Source organism: Phoxinus phoxinus (assembly GCF_949152265.1).
Source record: "Phoxinus phoxinus genome assembly, chromosome: 18".
Classification (NCBI taxonomy): domain Eukaryota; kingdom Metazoa; phylum Chordata; class Actinopteri; order Cypriniformes; family Leuciscidae; genus Phoxinus; species Phoxinus phoxinus.
The window spans coordinates 92501-105000 of record NC_136893.1 but is presented as its reverse complement, the minus strand read 5'-3'; the positions used below and the strand labels follow the sequence as shown (position 1 = coordinate 105000).

The 12500-nt window shown below is 48.3% G+C and overlaps 1 protein-coding gene across 2 annotated transcripts in view; it reads right to left on the bottom strand.

The window, feature by feature from the left end:
* Positions 1–12500, bottom strand: part of LOC306986317 (phosphatidylinositol 4,5-bisphosphate 3-kinase catalytic subunit alpha isoform) — a 59423-nt gene that overhangs the window by 40758 nt on the left and 6165 nt on the right. Inside the window, exon 1 of one of the 2 annotated variants that reach the window (XM_079589436.1) lies at positions 1914–2044. The exons of the other annotated variant lie outside the window; for it this stretch is intronic. The gene's annotated coding sequence lies outside the window, so the exon portion shown is untranslated. Of the gene's footprint in view, positions 1–1913; positions 2045–12500 lie in introns of those variants that run through there. 2 annotated transcript variants of the gene reach the window in all.

Sequence of the window (12500 nt, the reverse complement as noted above, 5' to 3'; positions counted from 1 at the left end):
GCCTGTTTTGAAACATTTGTCAACAATCAATTAAATGACTTTCTGTCTGTTAATAACACCCTGTCTGATTTTAGAAAACAACATAGCACAACGACTGATACAACGACTCGTCAGTATTGGGTTATCTAAACATGCTAGCGATAATAGCGATCTCTCAAACAGAACTCAGTGTGTACAGGCAGAAGGCTTTATCTCTGCTTCTCTAAAGTAACTGAAGGAGTGCCACAGGGCTCAGTCCTAGGACCACTCCTATTTACTCTATATCAATAATATTGATACAAATGTTCATAAAGTAAATGGTCATTATCGCGCTGATGATGCAGTTATAGTTCAGCATGCACACCCAATCCTGCTCTCTCTCAGCTACAGCTTGCCTTCAATATTGTTCAGCGTAACTTATTTGAATTAAAAATAGTTCTAAGTGCTGATAAAACAAAATCCATGTTGTTTTCTAAATCAAAGTCAATTCCTCATAATCTTCTGCCTATTACTACGTCCCAAGGTTCGGAGATTGAGTTAGTGTGTCCGTATAATAAATCTGGGGGTTTTGATTGATGGCGCTCTCTCCTTTGTTCCTCATGTTCAGCAACTGGTGAAAAGATTGAAAGTGAAATTGGGTTTTTACTTTAGAATCAAATCCTGTCTTTCCTGTGAGGCAAAAAGAGGCTAGCTCCTGTACTGGACTGCGGTGATGTAGATCTCCTGTGTTCACAGACTCATCCATCATGGCGCACTGAGACATCTGAACCCCACTCATCGCCAGTGTCGTGTGCGCGGGCGATGCTCTGCGTTGTCCATCTGAGGACATGAGGACACACACACTGGCTTGTTTTTATTTATAAATCTTCCCTGGCTCTACTTCCTTCATATCTTCATACCTGCCTCCGTGTGTAGCCTACGGTCCAGGGATTATTCTTATGTCTGTTCAGTGGTACACACTACATTTGCTGCTCTGATTTCCTCTGACTGGAAAAATCTGCAAAGTACGTTGAACTTACGGACCTGGTTTCATTGGACATTTTCAAAGTACTTTTAAACGATTTGTAGAATGAAACATCGGACTGTAGATGTTTTATTGATATTGAAATTTGATTGGATTTGCGTGTGTGTGTGTGTGTGTGTGTGTGTGTGTGTGTGTGTGTGTGTGTGTGTTGATGGATGTTATCTGTTAAACTCAAACGAGCTGTGTCTGTCAGTTTTAGCCAGGACACTCTTGTAAAGGAGATTCTTAATCTCAATGTGCTTCTTTTCCTGGTAAAATAATGGTTATAATAAATAAACGAGTTTAAAGCTTTTAACGTTCCTGAATCAACAACAATAGAATCATTCGCGGATCTTTCAATAATCTCGTATGATGTGATATTGCAGGTCTATTGTCCTGACTGACTCGGGCACGCGCTCGGGCACGCGCAGCCGCGAGCGGGCGGATGTAGAGCGCGCGACGCACAAAAGAGCGTTACACTAAACGTTACAGTAAATCTGTAAATACTGTAATAGCGATTGTGACAAAAAAAATCCGATAAAAGCGATACCGATTAAATCTTCTTCTAAAATAATATATACAAATCAAGAATGTAATATCAAATCAATCGTGACTGAAAAATCATCATTGACAGGAATATAACGTTAGCTGCTGTTATTGTTGCAGAGAACGCGTTTCCTGATGCGCGCGCCCGAATGCCTAACCGGCACCGGTATAAAGCGATTTCACAACAAAACACAACCGTGATGTTTCTGACAAACTATGATATGAACCGGGAGAGAAATGAGCAGGTCAGAGAAACAATGGTGTTTGAGCATAACAGCGATATGATATCATACGAGCACAAACATATGACAACAATATGCCAAGCCCTCCAGCGAGAGCTTTATCGAACAAAGAACACGATCATCGATCAGCGACACTAACTCACCTGCGCGTGCCTGTGCCCGTTACACCCGCATCCCGGTGACCCGCGTGCGCCCGGTGACCATCACCATCATCAGTGTTAAACACCGGTCAGTGTGTGTCTCTCTCTCTCTCTCTCTCTCTCTCTCTGTCTCTCTCTCTCTCTCTCTCTCTCTCTCTCTCTCTCTCTCTCAGAGCATCTTTGTCCCGTTCACGGAGAACAATGAATATACGAGTGCGCTTTTACGGGAACGCGCACGAACTGACAGCCAACTGTCGGGCCACATTTACAAAACATCTATTAATAAGATAATCTGAATACATTTCAAAATAAATAGATTCTGAACACTCGAGAAATAGCAGAATATAGCAGAGCTTAAGAGTTGTGATGACGAAATACCGTATATTATACATAAAATTATTAGAATATATAATGTAGCCGCCTACTATTTGTATAATAATTCAATTCAATTCAATTCAGAAAGCTTTATTGGCATGACAAAAATACATCTTGTATTGCCAAAGCATCAATACAACATAGAAAATGATTTAGTACAGAAAATAATTAATTTTAAATAAATGTAAAATAAATAAATGGTAGAACACTATGAACATTTCAGAAATCTGTGAAAAGTTAGAATTCAGTGTGTGTGTGTGTGTGTGTGTGTGTGTGTGTGTGTGTGTGTGTGTGTGTGTGTGTGTGTGTGAGCGCATCACTGATTGGTCGTCAACTCTCTCTTTTTGTGACAAGCATCAATGTATCTTGCCGCTAGTATGATACAGTCTCTTTTTTCTCCTAATAGATGTTGAAATTGTGTTTTTTTGTTTAGTTTGATGAAGTTAGGGTAAAGTATTTCAAATTTTTTGTAAAAAGTCCCTCTAATGTCCTCATAGTTGGGACAGCTGGTGAGGAAGTGTTGCTCTGTCTCCACTTCTCCCTGGTCACAGTGCGGGCAGATGCGGCTCTCTCTGGGCAGCCAGTGCTGTCTGTATCTCACACACACACACACACACACACACACACACACACACACACACACACACACACACACACACACACACACACACACACACACACACACACACACACACACACAGTGCTGTCTGTATCTGCCCGTCTCTACACTCAGAGTGTGATTGCTCAGTCTGTACCTCGTCATCATTCTTCTGAGTTTACAGTCTTTCACTGTACTCAGGTATTCTGCGGGTGTGTAGTCTCTATTTAGGGCCAAATAACATTCAAGTTTACTTTGTTTTTTTGTTGTTTCAGTCCAATAGGTCAGGTAATTCCCCTGTTGTGCTTTTATAATTTGGTTGGGCCGGATTGTGTGGCTGAGGGTGTCCGTGTCCTGAGGCTGATCACTGTGAGTCGTGTGTGTGTGTGTGTGTGTGTGTGTGTGTGGAGCCTCAGGACCAGCTGAAGCAGGGGGCTCTTCTCACTGTTCATCTCATGGCTTTTAAGGGCTTTAAAATGATAAGAGTTGGGGTCACTCATTTTTAGATGTTTCCAAAATGTGATGGCTCGTTTCTCCACGTGTATTAGTAGTGGGTACTGGCCTAATTCTGCCCTGCATGCGTTGTTCGGTGTGTTCCTCTGGACTCTCAGGACACTCTTACAGAACTCGGCATGCAGGGTTTCAATCGGATTTTTGTCCCATTTGTCAAATTGGTGATTTAGGAGAGGACCCCAAACTTCACTGCCATATAATGCAATTGGCTCTATAACTGATTGGAATATTTTGAGCCAGATTCTGATTGGTATTTCAATTTGGATAGATTTTTTGATGGCATAGAAGGCCCTTCTTGCTTTCTCCTTCAGTTCATTCACGGCCAAATTTAGGTTTCCAGTTGCACTGATTTTCAGCCCGAGGTATGTGTAGCTTGTGGTGTGATCAAGTTTGGTCATACCGAGGGTGAAATTGTGACTCTTTCCCTGACATCTGGGTCTTTTCTGAAAGGTACTTTAGTTTTAGTCGGGTTAATGTTCAGGGCCCAGGTCTGACAGAACTGATGCAGGATGTCCAGGTTCTGCTGTAGACCCTCTTCTGTTGGAGACAGCAGGACCAGATCATCTGCATACAGGAGGAACTTTATAGTGGAGTCGTGTAGTGTGAGGCCCGGAGCTTTATAGTGGAGTCGTGTAGTGTGAGGCCAGGAGCTTTATAGTGGAGTCGTGTAGTGTGAGGCCAGGAGCTTTATAGTGGAGTCATGTAGTGTGAGGCCAGGAGCTTTATAGTGGAGTCGTGTAGTGTGAGGCCAGGAGCTTTATAGAGGAGTCATGTAGTGTGAGGCCAGGAGCTTTATAGTGGAGTCATGTAGTGTGAGGCCAGGAGCTTTATAGTGGAGTCGTGTAGTGTGAGGCCAGGAGCTTTATAGAGGAGTCATGTAGTGTGAGGCCAGGAGCTTTATAGTGGAGTCATGTAGTGTGAGGCCAGGAGCTTTATAGTGGAGTCATGTAGTGTGAGGCCAGGAGCTTTATAGTGGAGTCATGTAGTGTGAGGCCAGGAGCTTTATAGTGGAGTCGTGTAGTGTGAGGCCAGGAGCTTTATAGTGGAGTCGTGTAGTGTGAGGCCAGGAGCTTTATAGTGGAGTCGTGTAGTGTGAGGCCAGGAGCTTTATAGTGGAGTCGTGTAGTGTGAGGCCCGGAGCTTTATAGTGGAGTCATGTAGTGTGAGGCCAGGAGCTTTATAGTGGAGTCATGTAGTGTGAGGCCAGGAGCTTTATAGTGGAGTCGTGTAGTGTGAGGCCAGGAGCTTTATAGAGGAGTCATGTAGTGTGAGGCCAGGAGCTTTATAGTGGAGTCATGTAGTGTGAGGCCAGGAGCTTTATAGTGGAGTCGTGTAGTGTGAGGCCAGGAGCTTTATAGTGGAGTCATGTAGTGTGAGGCCAGGAGCTTTATAGTGGAGTCGTGTAGTGTGAGGCCAGGAGCTTTATAGTGGAGTCATGTAGTGTGAGGCCAGGAGCTTTATAGTGGAGTCGTGTAGTGTGAGGCCAGGAGCTTTATAGTGGAGTCATGTAGTGTGAGGCCAGTTATAGTGGAGTCATGTAGTGTGAGGCCAGGAGCTTTATAGTGGAGTCGTGTAGTGTGAGGCCAGGAGCTTTATAGTGGAGTCGTGTAGTGTGAGGCCAGGAGCTTTATAGTGGAGTCGTGTAGTGTGAGGCCAGGAGCTTTATAGTGGAGTCATGTAGTGTGAGGCCAGGAGCTTTATAGTGGAGTCGTGTAGTGTGAGGCCAGGAGCTTTATAGTGGAGTCGTGTAGTGTGAGGCCAGGAGCTTTATAGTGGAGTCATGTAGTGTGAGGCCAGGAGCTTTATAGTGGAGTCGTGTAGTGTGAGGCCAGGAGCTTTATAGTGGAGTCGTGTAGTGTGAGGCCAGGAGCTTTATAGTGGAGTCATGTAGTGTGAGGCCAGGAGCTTTATAGTGGAGTCATGTAGTGTGAGGCCAGGAGCTTTATAGTGGAGTCATGTAGTGTGAGGCCAGGAGCTTTATAGTGGAGTCGTGTAGTGTGAGGCCAGGAGCTTTATAGTGGAGTCGTGTAGTGTGAGGCCAGGAGCTTTATAGTGGAGTCATGTAGTGTGAGGCCAGGAGCTTTATAGTGGAGTCGTGTAGTGTGAGGCCAGGAGCTTTATAGTGGAGTCGTGTAGTGTGAGGCCAGGAGCTTTATAGTGGAGTCATGTAGTGTGAGGCCAGGAGCTTTATAGTGGAGTCGTGTAGTGTGAGGCCAGGAGCTTTATAGTGGAGTCATGTAGTGTGAGGCCAGGAGCTTTATAGTGGAGTCGTGTAGTGTGAGGCCCGGAGCTTTATAGTGGAGTCGTGTAGTGTGAGGCCAGGAGCTTTATAGTGGAGTCGTGTAGTGTGAGGCCCGGAGCTTTATAGTGGAGTCGTGTAGTGTGAGGCCAGGAGCTTTATAGTGGAGTCATGTAGTGTGAGGCCAGGAGCTTTATAGTGGAGTCATGTAGTGTGAGGCCAGGAGCTTTATAGTGGAGTCATGTAGTGTGAGGCCAGGAGCTTTATAGTGGAGTCGTGTAGTGTGAGGCCCGGAGCTTTATAGTGGAGTCGTGTAGTGTGAGGCCAGGAGCTTTATAGTGGAGTCGTGTAGTGTGAGGCCCGGAGCTTTATAGTGGAGTCGTGTAGTGTGAGGCCAGGAGCTTTATAGTGGAGTCGTGTAGTGTGAGGCCAGGAGCTTTATAGTGGAGTCGTGTAGTGTGAGGCCAGGAGCTTTATAGTGGAGTCGTGTAGTGTGAGGCCAGGAGCTTTATAGTGGAGTCATGTAGTGTGAGGCCAGGAGCTTTATAGTGGAGTCGTGTAGTGTGAGGCCAGGAGCTTTATAGTGGAGTCGTGTAGTGTGAGGCCAGGAGCTTTATAGTGGAGTCATGTAGTGTGAGGCCAGGAGCTTTATAGTGGAGTCGTGTAGTGTGAGGCCAGGAGCTTTATAGTGGAGTCGTGTAGTGTGAGGCCAGGAGCTTTATAGAGGAGTCGTGTAGTGTGAGGCCAGGAGCTTTATAGTGGAGTCGTGTAGTGTGAGGCCAGGAGCTTTATAGTGGAGTCGTGTAGTGTGAGGCCAGGAGCTTTATAGTGGAGTCGTGTAGTGTGAGGCCAGGAGCTTTATAGTGGAGTCGTGTAGTGTGAGGCCAGGAGCTTTATAGTGGAGTCGTGTAGTGTGAGGCCAGGAGCTTTATAGTGGAGTCGTGTAGTGTGAGGCCAGGAGCTTTATAGTGGAGTCATGTAGTGTGAGGCCAGGAGCTTTATAGTGGAGTCATGTAGTGTGAGGCCAGGAGCTTTATAGTGGAGTCGTGTAGTGTGAGGCCCGGAGCTTTATAGTGGAGTCGTGTAGTGTGAGGCCAGGAGCTTTATAGTGGAGTCGTGTAGTGTGAGGCCCGGAGCTTTATAGTGGAGTCGTGTAGTGTGAGGCCAGGAGCTTTATAGTGGAGTCATGTAGTGTGAGGCCAGGAGCTTTATAGTGGAGTCGTGTAGTGTGAGGCCCGGAGCTTTATAGTGGAGTCATGTAGTGTGAGGCCAGGAGCTTTATAGTGGAGTCATGTAGTGTGAGGCCAGGAGCTTTATAGTGGAGTCGTGTAGTGTGAGGCCCGGAGCTTTATAGTGGAGTCGTGTAGTGTGAGGCCAGGAGCTTTATAGTGGAGTCGTGTAGTGTGAGGCCAGGAGCTTTATAGTGGAGTCGTGTAGTGTGAGGCCAGGAGCTTTATAGTGGAGTCATGTAGTGTGAGGCCAGGAGCTTTATAGTGGAGTCATGTAGTGTGAGGCCAGGAGCTTTATAGTGGAGTCGTGTAGTGTGAGGCCAGGAGCTTTATAGTGGAGTCGTGTAGTGTGAGGCCAGGAGCTTTATAGTGGAGTCGTGTAGTGTGAGGCCAGGAGCTTTATAGTGGAGTCGTGTAGTGTGAGGCCAGGAGCTTTATAGTGGAGTCGTGTAGTGTGAGGCCCGGAGCTTTATAGTGGAGTCATGTAGTGTGAGGCCAGGAGCTTTATAGTGGAGTCGTGTAGTGTGAGGCCCGGAGCTTTATAGTGGAGTCGTGTAGTGTGAGGCCAGGAGCTTTATAGTGGAGTCGTGTAGTGTGAGGCCAGGAGCTTTATAGTGGAGTCGTGTAGTGTGAGGCCAGGAGCTTTATAGTGGAGTCGTGTAGTGTGAGCCCAGGAGCTTTATAGTGGAGTCGTGTAGTGTGAGGCCAGGAGCTTTATAGTGGAGTCGTGTAGTGTGAGGCCAGGAGCTTTATAGTGGAGTCGTGTAGTGTGAGGCCAGGAGCTTTATAGTGGAGTCGTGTAGTGTGAGGCCCGGAGCTTTATAGTGGAGTCGTGTAGTGTGAGGCCAGGAGCTTTATAGTGGAGTCGTGTAGTGTGAGGCCAGGAGCTTTATAGTGGAGTCGTGTAGTGTGAGGCCCGGAGCTTTATAGTGGAGTCGTGTAGTGTGAGGCCAGGAGCTTTATAGTGGAGTCATGTAGTGTGAGGCCAGTTATAGTGGAGTCATGTAGTGTGAGGCCCGGAGCTTTATAGTGGAGTCGTGTAGTGTGAGGCCAGGAGCTTTATAGTGGAGTCGTGTAGTGTGAGGCCAGGAGCTTTATAGTGGAGTCGTGTAGTGTGAGGCCCGGAGCTTTATAGTGGAGTCGTGTAGTGTGAGGCCAGGAGCTTTATAGTGGAGTCGTGTAGTGTGAGGCCAGGAGCTTTATAGTGGAGTCGTGTAGTGTGAGGCCAGGAGCTTTATAGTGGAGTCGTGTAGTGTGAGGCCAGGAGCTTTATAGTGGAGTCGTGTAGTGTGAGGCCCGGAGCTTTATAGTGGAGTCGTGTAGTGTGAGGCCAGGAGCTTTATAGTGGAGTCGTGTAGTGTGAGGCCAGGAGCTTTATAGTGGAGTCGTGTAGTGTGAGGCCAGTTATAGTGGAGTCATGTAGTGTGAGGCCAGGAGCTTTATAGTGGAGTCATGTAGTGTGAGGCCAGGAGCTTTATAGTGGAGTCGTGTAGTGTGAGGCCAGGAGCTTTATAGTGGAGTCGTGTAGTGTGAGGCCCGGAGCTTTATAGTGGAGTCATGTAGTGTGAGGCCAGGAGCTTTATAGTGGAGTCGTGTAGTGTGAGGCCCGGAGCTTTATAGTGGAGTCGTGTAGTGTGAGGCCCGGAGCTTTATAGTGGAGTCGTGTAGTGTGAGGCCCGGAGCTTTATAGTGGAGTCGTGTAGTGTGAGGCCAGGAGCTTTATAGTGGAGTCGTGTAGTGTGAGGCCAGGAGCTTTATAGAGGAGTCGTGTAGTGTGAGGCCAGGAGCTTTATAGTGGAGTCATGTAGTGTGAGGCCAGGAGCTTTATAGTGGAGTCGTGTAGTGTGAGGCCCGGAGCTTTATAGTGGAGTCGTGTAGTGTGAGGCCCGGAGCTTTATAGTGGAGTCGTGTAGTGTGAGGCCAGGAGCTTTATAGTGGAGTCGTGTAGTGTGAGGCCCGGAGCTTTATAGTGGAGTCGTGTAGTGTGAGGCCCGGAGCTTTATAGTGGAGTCGTGTAGTGTGAGGCCAGGAGCTTTATAGTGGAGTCGTGTAGTGTGAGGCCAGGAGCTTTATAGTGGAGTCGTGTAGTGTGAGGCCAGGAGCTTTATAGTGGAGTCGTGTAGTGTGAGCCCAGGAGCTTTATAGTGGAGTCGTGTAGTGTGAGGCCAGGAGCTTTATAGTGGAGTCGTGTAGTGTGAGGCCAGGAGCTTTATAGTGGAGTCGTGTAGTGTGAGGCCAGGAGCTTTATAGTGGAGTCGTGTAGTGTGAGGCCAGGAGCTTTATAGTGGAGTCGTGTAGTGTGAGGCCAGGAGCTTTATAGTGGAGTCGTGTAGTGTGAGGCCAGGAGCTTTATAGTAGAGTCGTGTAGTGTGAGGCCAGGAGCTTTATAGTGGAGTCGTGTAGTGTGAGGCCCGGAGCTTTATAGTGGAGTCGTGTAGTGTGAGGCCCAGAGCTTTATAGTGGAGTCATGTAGTGTGAGGCCCGGAGCTTTATAGTGGAGTCGTGTAGTGTGAGGCCAGGAGCTTTATAGTGGAGTCATGTAGTGTGAGGCCCGGAGCTTTATAGTGGAGTCGTGTAGTGTGAGGCCAGGAGCTTTATAGTGGAGTCATGTAGTGTGAGGCCAGGAGCTTTATAGTGGAGTCATGTAGTGTGAGGCCAGGAGCTTTATAGTGGAGTCGTGTAGTGTGAGGCCCGGAGCTTTATAGTGGAGTCATGTAGTGTGAGGCCAGGAGCTTTATAGAGGAGTCGTGTAGTGTGAGGCCCGGAGCTTTATAGTGGAGTCATGTAGTGTGAGGCCAGGAGCTTTATAGTGGAGTCATGTAGTGTGAGGCCCGGAGCTTTATAGTGGAGTCATGTAGTGTGAGGCCAAGAGCTTTATAGTGGAGTCATGTAGTGTGAGGCCAGGAGCTTTATAGTGGAGTCATGTAGTGTGAGGCCCGGAGCTTTATAGTGGAGTCATGTAGTGTGAGGCCCGGAGCTTTATAGTGGAGTCGTGTAGTGTGAGGCCAGGAGCTTTATAGTGGAGTCATGTAGTGTGAGGCCAGGAGCTTTATAGTGGAGTCGTGTAGTGTGAGGCCCGGAGCTTTATAGTGGAGTCATGTAGTGTGAGGCCAGGAGCTTTATAGTGGAGTCGTGTAGTGTGAGGCCAGGAGCTTTATAGTGGAGTCATGTAGTGTGAGGCCCGGAGCTTTATAGTGGAGTCGTGTAGTGTGAGGCCCAGAGCTTTATAGTGGAGTCATGTAGTGTGAGGCCCGGAGCTTTATAGTGGAGTCGTGTAGTGTGAGGCCAGGAGCTTTATAGTGGAGTCATGTAGTGTGAGGCCCGGAGCTTTATAGTGGAGTCGTGTAGTGTGAGGCCAGGAGCTTTATAGTGGAGTCGTGTAGTGTGAGGCCAGGAGCTTTATAGTGGAGTCGTGTAGTGTGAGGCCAGGAGCTTTATAGTGGAGTCGTGTAGTGTGAGGCCAGGAGCTTTATAGTGGAGTCGTGTAGTGTGAGGCCCGGAGCTTTATAGTGGAGTCGTGTAGTGTGAGGCCAGGAGCTTTATAGTGGAGTCGTGTAGTGTGAGGCCAGGAGCTTTATAGTGGAGTCGTGTAGTGTGAGGCCAGGAGCTTTATAGTGGAGTCGTGTAGTGTGAGGCCAGGAGCTTTATAGTGGAGTCGTGTAGTGTGAGGCCCGGAGCTTTATAGTGGAGTCGTGTAGTGTGAGGCCAGGAGCTTTATAGTGGAGTCGTGTAGTGTGAGGCCAGGAGCTTTATAGTGGAGTCGTGTAGTGTGAGGCCAGGAGCTTTATAGTGGAGTCGTGTAGTGTGAGGCCAGGAGCTTTATAGTGGAGTCGTGTAGTGTGAGGCCCGGAGCTTTATAGTGGAGTCGTGTAGTGTGAGGCCAGGAGCTTTATAGTGGAGTCGTGTAGTGTGAGGCCAGGAGCTTTATAGTGGAGTCGTGTAGTGTGAGGCCAGGAGCTTTATAGAGGAGTCGTGTAGTGTGAGGCCAGGAGCTTTATAGTGGAGTCGTGTAGTGTGAGGCCAGGAACTTTATAGTGGAGTCGTGTAGTGTGAGGCCCGGAGCTTTATAGAGGAGTCGTGTAGTGTGAGGCCAGGAGCTTTATAGTGGAGTCGTGTAGTGTGAGGCCAGGAGCTTTATAGTGGAGTCGTGTAGTGTGAGGCCAGGAGCTTTATAGTGGAGTCATGTAGTGTGAGGCCAGGAGCTTTATAGTGGAGTCATGTAGTGTGAGGCCAGGAGCTTTATAGTGGAGTCGTGTAGTGTGAGGCCAGGAGCTTTATAGTGGAGTCGTGTAGTGTGAGGCCCGGAGCTTTATAGTGGAGTCATGTAGTGTGAGGCCAGGAGCTTTATAGTGGAGTCGTGTAGTGTGAGGCCAGGAGCTTTATAGTGGAGTCATGTAGTGTGAGGCCAGGAGCTTTATAGTGGAGTCGTGTAGTGTGAGGCCAGGAGCTTTATAGTGGAGTCGTGTAGTGTGAGGCCAGGAGCTTTATAGTGGAGTCATGTAGTGTGAGGCCCGGAGCTTTATAGTGGAGTCGTGTAGTGTGAGGCCAGGAGCTTTATAGTGGAGTCGTGTAGTGTGAGGCCAGGAGCTTTATAGTGGAGTCGTGTAGTGTGAGGCCAGGAGCTTTATAGTGGAGTCGTGTAGTGTGAGGCCAGGAGCTTTATAGTGGAGTCATGTAGTGTGAGGCCAGGAGCTTTATAGTGGAGTCGTGTAGTGTGAGGCCAGGAGCTTTATAGTGGAGTCGTGTAGTGTGAGGCCCGGAGCTTTATAGAGGAGTCGTGTAGTGTGAGGCCAGGAGCTTTATAGTGGAGTCATGTAGTGTGAGGCCCGGAGCTTTATAGTGGAGTCGTGTAGTGTGAGGCCAGGAGCTTTATAGAGGAGTCGTGTAGTGTGAGGCCAGGAGCTTTATAGTGGAGTCATGTAGTGTGAGGCCCGGAGCTTTATAGTGGAGTCGTGTAGTGTGAGGCCAGGAGCTTTATAGTGGAGTCGTGTAGTGTGAGGCCCGGAGCTTTATAGTGGAGTCGTGTAGTGTGAGGCCCGGAGCTTTATAGTGGAGTCATGTAGTGTGAGGCCAGGAGCTTTATAGTGGAGTCATGTAGTGTGAGGCCAGGAGCTTTATAGTGGAGTCGTGTAGTGTGAGGCCAGGAGCTTTATAGAGGAGTCGTGTAGTGTGAGGCCAGGAGCTTTATAGTGGAGTCGTGTAGTGTGAGGCCAGGAGCTTTATAGTGGAGTCGTGTAGTGTGAGGCCAGGAGCTTTATAGTGGAGTCGTGTAGTGTGAGGCCCGGAGCTTTATAGTGGAGTCGTGTAGTGTGAGGCCAGGAGCTTTATAGTGGAGTCGTGTAGTGTGAGGCCAGGAGCTTTATAGTGGAGTCGTGTAGTGTGAGGCCAGGAGCTTTATAGTGGAGTCGTGTAGTGTGAGGCCCGGAGCTTTATAGTGGAGTCATGTAGTGTGAGGCCAGGAGCTTTATAGTGGAGTCGTGTAGTGTGAGGCCAGGAGCTTTATAGTGGAGTCGTGTAGTGTGAGGCCCGGAGCTTTATAGTGGAGTCGTGTAGTGTGAGGCCAGGAGCTTTATAGTGGAGTCGTGTAGTGTGAGGCCCGGAGCTTTATAGTGGAGTCGTGTAGTGTGAGGCCCGGA